We start from the raw sequence: 7521 nt of genomic DNA, 5'->3' as shown, positions 1-7521 counted from the left end.
TCTCTACTATCTGAGCCACTTTACTTGTCTTCCACAAAACCGATCTCTGGTGCCAAAAAGGTTGGGGAATGCTGATTTATGGTATGAAAGCAAAGAGGAATCAAACATGATACCAAGTTTAGGGGCTGAGTATTTGGAAGGATGGGGTTGCCTTTGACTGAAATGAGAAAGACCATGGGAAGAACCGTATTTATGCAACAACCCAGAAAGCATTCCTAGGTCAAATATGAGCACATTGCATGGAAATGCCCATAGATAGTAAAGTGCTCCACACCTGGCACTTTCTAGGGGTCAAGAATGCCTTTAAGAGAGACAGAGTGGGGTGGGGCTGGAGGGCATGTTTTCATAGGAGAGTTATCTTTAACGTGGTCTGATAGCAAATAAAAACACGTGTTCTGAGCATTCTCCAAAAATAAATAGAGGCGAAGAAAACATAGCCAGGAAAAACTTCCCATAAATGCCTCTGCCGCCATCTCCTCTAAATCTTTAGGACTCTGTGGGAAGAAGCTTCGTTGCCTGGCAGGAATCCTGGCAGCGGCCCTAAATTCAAGAGATGTATGGGATGTTTGACACTGGCCTCTCCGTTCTCCCCAAGGGTGTGGTACTGCAAACTGAACAGAAATAGAGACTACTCTCAGTGACAAATAGCAGGGGAGTTAGTCAGCCACCTCAACAAGATAGGCAGGCAATACTTAATCAGTCATGTGTGACTCTTTTCGACCCCATGGACTGGAGCCCACCAGGCTCCTCTGCCCATGGAATTTTCCAGGCAACAACACAGGAGAGGGTTGCCATTTCCTACTCCAGGGACTCTTCCTGACCAAAGGATTGAACTCCAGTCTCTTGAGTCTCCTGACTGTCAGGTGGGTTTCCGGGAAACTAGACCATTCAAGTATGACCTAAATCAAATCCCTTAGGATTATACAGTGGAAGTGAGAAATAGATTTAAGGGACTAGATCTGATAGACAGAGTGCCTGATGAGCTATGGACGGAGGTTCGTGGCACTGTATAGGAGATAGGGAACAAGACCATTCCCAAGAAAAAGAAATGCAAAAAAGCAAAATGGCTGTCTGAGGAGGCCTTACATACAGCTGTGAAAGAACAGAAGAGAAAAGCAAAAGAGAAATGGAAAGATGTATCCATCTGAATGCAGAGTTCCAAAGAATAGCAAGGAGAGGTAAGAAAGCCTTCCTCAGCGATCAATACAAAGAAATAGAGGAAAACAATAGAATGGGAAAGACTAGAGGACTCTTCAAGAAAATTAGAGATACCAAGGGAATATTTCATGCAAAGATGGGCTTGATAAAGAATAGAAATGGTATGGAACTAATAGAAACAGAAGATATTAAGAAGAGGCGGAAAGAATACACAGAACAACTGTACAAAAAAGATCTTCACGACCCAGATAATCACGATGGTGTGACCACTCACCTACAGCCAGACATCCTGGAATGTGAAGTCAAGTGGGCCTTAGGAAGCATCACTGTGAACAAAGCTAGTGGAGGTGATGGAATTCCAGTTGAGCTATTTCAAATCCTAAAACATGATGTGTGAAAGTGCTGCACTCAACATGTCAGCAAATTTGGAAAACTCAGCAGTGGCCACAGGAATGGAAAAGGTCAGTTTACATTCCAATCCCAAAGAAAGACAATGCCAGAGAATGCTCAGACTACTGCACCATTGCACTCATCTCACACGCTAGTAAAGTAATGCTCAAAATTCTCCAAGCCAGGCTTCAGCAATACGTGAACCATGAACTTCCAGATGTTCAAGCTGGTTTTAGAAAAGGCAGAGGAGCCAGAGATCAAATTGCCAACACCTGCTGGATCATCAAAAAAAAACAAGAGAGTTCCAGAAAAGCATCTATTTCTGCTATATTGACTATGCCAAACCTTTGACTGTGTGGATCACAATAAACTGTGGAAAATTCTGAAAGAGATGGGAATACCAGACCTCCTGACCTGCCTCTTGAAAAACCTGTATGCAGGTCAGGAAGCAACAGTTAGAGTTGGACATGGAACAACAGACTGGTTCCAAATAGGAAAAGGAGTACATCAAGGCTGTATATTGTCACCCTGCTTATTTAACTTCTATGCAGAGTACATCATGAGAAATGCTGGGCTGGAAGAAGCACGAGCTGGAATCAAGACTGCCAGGCAAAATATCAATAATGTCAGATATGCAGATGACACCACCCTTATGGCAGAAAGTGAAGAGGAACTAAGAAGCCTCTTGATGAAAGTGAAAGAGGAGAGTGAAAAGTTGACTTAAAGCTCAACATTCAGAAAACGAAGATCATGGCATCTGGTCCCATCACTTCATGGGAAATAGATGGAGTAACAGTAGAAACAGTGGCTGACTTTAATTTTTTGGGCTCCAAAATCACTGTGGATGGTGACTGCAGCCGTGAAATTAAAAGACGCTTACTCCTTGGAAGGAAAGTTATGACCAACCTAGATAGCATATTCAAAAGCAGAGACATTACTTTGCCAACAAAGGTCCATCTAGTCAAGGCTATGGTTTTTCCAATAGTCATGTATAGATGTAAGAGCTGGACTGTAAAGAAAGCTGAGCACCTGAGAATTGATGCTTTTGAACTGTGGTGTTGGAGAAGACTCTTGAGAGTCCCTTGGACTGCAAGGAGATCCAACCAGTCCATCCTGAAGGAGATCAGTCCTGGGTGTTCATTGGAAGGACTGATGTTGAAGCTGAAACTCCAATACTTTGGACACCTGATGTGAAGAGCTAACTCATTTGAAAAAACTCTGATGCTGGGAAAGATTGAGAGCAGAAGGAGAAGGGGACGACAGAGGATGAGATGGTTGGATGGCATCACCCACTCAATGGACATGAGTTTGGGTAAACTCCGGGAGTTGGTGATGGACAGGGAGGCCTGGCTGCTGCAGTTCATGGGGTCGCAAAGAGTTGGACACGACTGAGCGACTGAACTGAACTGAAAACAGCAATACCTAAACCGACTTCCTTAGGGACACCCCAGATCCTGTACGGGGCTGCATATAGTTTCATTTTTCAAAACTCTGCCAAATGCCTAAGATGTTTAACACTGACCAATTAAACAAGAAAATAAATGCAGTAACACATTTGTCATTCAAATCACTTTACACTAATAGCTAATTAAGGTTCTTTTTGAGTTCCTTATTCAAATTATATATTATGATTAATGATATGATTTTTTCAATTGAATCCTTACATGAATAAGATTTATTAACACAAATAGTTCCTGACAAACTTGGCCCAGGATTAAGAAAGACATTTCCTCTGGGTTTTAGGAAAGAGTCAAAGTTATTATAAATGGCTGCTTAGGGGAGATATGGCTGCTTTCTTCACTGATTTGAAGTAGGTCAGATTGAGAGCTCAAGGCTTCCCTAAGGTTTTAATTAAGTATGAATATTAAAAATTTGAGAACAAATAAAAAGTAAACAACTTCTTTCAGATGTTCACATCACAGACCTTTCATTATGTTTATACCTCGGGCAAGATCCTTTTCTTTGGAAAAACTAATACAACTGGAAAAAAGAAAAGAAAATCCTGTGCATAGTTCTTAAAGTGTTGACTTCTAGACGGATTCATTCAAGCATGAAAGCTTTGGAGAAGTATTTAACCAGGCAGAGTTGAGGCAAAAATGCACACAAATGCCCAGTAAGCAGGCAGAATTGTAATTCAATTCTGCAGGTCAGTTTATTGTGTCTCTCTTTTTCTTTTCCCTTGAAAATCACATCTTTCTCTCTCTTCCCACCCAAATCATTTACTCTTATTAAACCAGCTTAGTCAAATCAATATCTAGGCTAGCAATGTGAATTTAATTACAGAGAGGCTTGGATAAACATTAGCTCTGAGATATTCCTTGGTCTATAGAGTGATAACTGAATTAAGTAGCATTATTTCACCATTACCATACTACGCCCACACTGTTGCTCAAGAGAAGCTAATATTTCTAACTCTTTCTAGCCCAGTAAAATATACTATAAGCCTTTACATGAGCCAATTTACTATGTATCCTTCTTGAAGAACTATGAAATAGGACTATGCTGCAGCTACATGTTCAGCGAGGGTGGAATTTGGAATGAGAATGGTTCAGCCTGGGCCGCATCCAGAGGACCAAGTGATCAAGATACTGAAGAGCATACAGCCAGGTAGTTCCTAGCACACCAGTGCTGTTTGCTTCAGCTGCTGATTGAACGTTCAGGGCCCCAGGGGACTTTCACTGTCCTTCCGTCCACCCTGTCTATATGTCCAGCTGTGGAAAGCTAACCAGACCTCTCTAATCATAGACTTCCTTGAAACTTCTGCTGGGATATCCTTTCTTTCAGGAGACTTCCCTGACCTCCCTGCCTTTGGGCACTGCTCTGGCAGCACAACAGCCTCATTAAAACCGTGTTTCTGCCTCTTTTCAAACATTGGGAACAGCTGGACGGTTGTTGATCTCTGAGTCAAGCTCAGGGACTGGCACATATTAGGTATTCAATACTGTGTGTTGAATGAATGAATATAATTGAACAGCTAGGACATGCCAACACCTACTACGGACTAGAGGCTGAATAAAGAGCTAGACAACATCTCCTCAAGCAGCTGAGGGAGGATCTGGTCAGGAAGATGAGGAAGTTGAATAGAGACAGAACAATGAAAGCCCAGCACTGGTTAAGGGTTAAAACAGCGTGTGCCAGGGAGAGGGACAAGGGTTCAGAATCTTGAAAGCAGAGCCAGACCACTGGAGGAAAGGTCACCTGAGGCCAGATAAGCAGGAGGACAAAGGCGGCGTGATGAGTAAAGCCCTGTTACAGAGCTGGAAAGCATACAGTGTAGCGTATTACAGTACAGACATTATGAGGCTGGGTTCTGGATGGATCCAGACAACTGGATTCAAATAATGAACCTGACTCCTAATAAACGTTCTTTCAGTTCAGTTCAGTCACTCAGTCATGTCCAGCTCTTTGCGACCCCATGGACTGCAGCACGCCAGGCCTCCCTGTCCATCACCAACTCCGAAGCTTACTCAAACTCGTGTCCATCAAGTCGGTGATGCCATCCAACCATCTCATCCTCTGTCATCCCCTTTAATGTCTCTGCTTTTTAATATGCTGTCTAGGCTGGTCATAACTTTCCTTCCAAGGAGTAAGCATCTTTTAATTTCATGGCAGCAGTCACCATGTGCAGTAATTTTGGAGCCCAGAAAAATAGTCAGCCACTGTTTCCACTGTTTCCCCATCTATTTCCCATGAAGTGATGGGACCAGATGCCATGATCTTCGTTTTCTGAATGTTGAGCTTTAAGTCAACTTTTCACTCTCCTCTTTCACTTTCATCAAGAGGCTTCTTAGTTCTTCTTCACTTTCTGCCATAAGGGTGGTGTCATCTGCATATCTGAGGTTATTGATATTTTGCCTGGCAGTCTTGATTCCAGCTTGTGCTTCTTCCAGCCCAGCATTTCTCATGATGTACTTTGCATAGAAGTTAAATAAGCAGGGTGACAATATACAGCCTTGATGTACTTCTTTTCCAATTTGCATCCAGTCTGTTGTTCCATGTCTGGCTCTAACTGTTGCTTCTTGACTTGAGTACAGATTTCTCAGGCAGCATGTCAGGTGGTCTGGAATTCCCATCTCTTTCAGAATTTTCCATAGTTTATTGTGATCCACACAGTCATAGGCTTTGGCCTAGTCAATAAAGCAGTAGATGTTTTTCTGGAACTCTCTTCTTTTTCAATGAGCCAATGTTCTTTAGAAAAATCATTTTTAAGCCTCAGTTCTCCCACTATACCTCAGTTTTCCCACTGTAAAATGCATGTAAAAATAATACCTTTCTCATAGGTATAAGACAAAATATACAAAACCTTATTATTGTTACTGTTCTCATTTCTCAACACAGCTAGGACATTTCAGGAGTCTTCATCCTAACTGTAATGGAGGCGAAGTTTGGAGCTGTGAGCGTAGAGGACCAGTGTTAAGTATTAAAGTCTCTTTCTCCTCTAGATTTGATCATAAATGATAATAGATGAATAGTCATATTTTAAATAGAGTCTATGACATAAACTTTAGAACTCTGTTAACTGAACCACCTCCTTAAGGTATAACCTTTCTGGGGGTAAGGATCCCAGTTATGATAACATTCAGAGCATCTGTGGGATGGCTATCTACTGTTCAAGCCTGTGTCATATTAGCCCATTTGGGCAAAGCAAGGTCTGCTAATTATCATCCATTTCTCATCTCCTATTTGCCAGCTTGGTCACTAGTAGACAAATCAACTCTTACACTTGAATTGTTTCAGGTTTTTGCGTTTCATCTCTCAGCTGTATTATAATCTTCCTTAAGGGGAGAGGGTAGTTATTATATAGGACATATGCTTCTCTGGTGGCTCAGATGGCAAAGCATCTGCCTGCAATGCAGGAGACCTGGGTTCAATTCCTGGGTCGGGAAGATCCCCTGGAGAAGGAAATGGCAATCCACTCCAGCACTCTTGCCTGGAAAATCCCATGGACGGACGAGCCTGATAGGCTACAGTCCATGGGGTCGCAAAGAGTCGGACACGACTGAGCAACTTCACTTTCACTTTCACAGCCTTCACACTACCTAGAAATACTTAATAATATTCTCTTGGTTACCACTGGCCATTCATCATCAAGGGTTTGACCCTTGATCTTATGACACTTGACTTCATGACACCAAAATCTTGGAGTATGGCTGTTAGCATAACTGACGCCATCTTGGGGCCCTTACAGTTTCTCCTGTCCTTCTGCTGACCCTACTCAGGACTGTGTTGTACAGTAAATCACTTCCCTGTTGTCAAGAACTTTGTAGTTAAAAGGTATTGTTTAAAAATCATTAGGACCAGGTGGCCTCTATGCTCTGTTAGTCCCTAAACAATGATGGAAACCTTCACTGATGTATTGCTGGCGCCCACGAGACTAGTGACCCATTTGTGAATCTTGACTGAGGAATGCATGTCCTGTTTCCAAGCACCTACTTCATACCCTGGGTTAACAACAAAATTGCCTCAGTAGCCCCTTGGAGGTGCAGAGTGCGGCTCCGATTCTGCATAGTTGCCTGCTGGACTCCGATCCTACCCTGTGAGTAAGTTACCCTATAAAAAAACCAACCCATTGATTATATAGAGCAGCCTGCCTCATTTTTCTGTCTCAAGATACTTTCTCAGTTTGGTGGGTACTTTTCATTTCCTCTGTCCTCCAACACCTATAGACACTGCAAAATTCTCTTGATATTTGATACTCTGCTTACATATTAACCAAAAGAGAAATTTAATCAGGTAACCTGGTGAAGCTACCTTACATAGTAATTTTTTAATAATTTTTAGAAATCTAACATGAAAATTAGTTGAAAATATCCCCCACTGGGTTTAAGTTGCCTCCATCATTCTTCCAGACATTTAAAACAAATTATCAGAAACATTTATATCAGAAATATTTATCCTGTAAGTTGGACCATTTTTAATTTTAAAAAGATTTTAAGCACTTACTCATTTAAAAATCTTGAATGTGTCAGTTAT

This window comes from Capra hircus, chromosome 5, assembly GCF_001704415.2.
Source record: "Capra hircus breed San Clemente chromosome 5, ASM170441v1, whole genome shotgun sequence".
Classification (NCBI taxonomy): domain Eukaryota; kingdom Metazoa; phylum Chordata; class Mammalia; order Artiodactyla; family Bovidae; genus Capra; species Capra hircus.
This window is presented reverse-complemented; position numbering follows the sequence as displayed.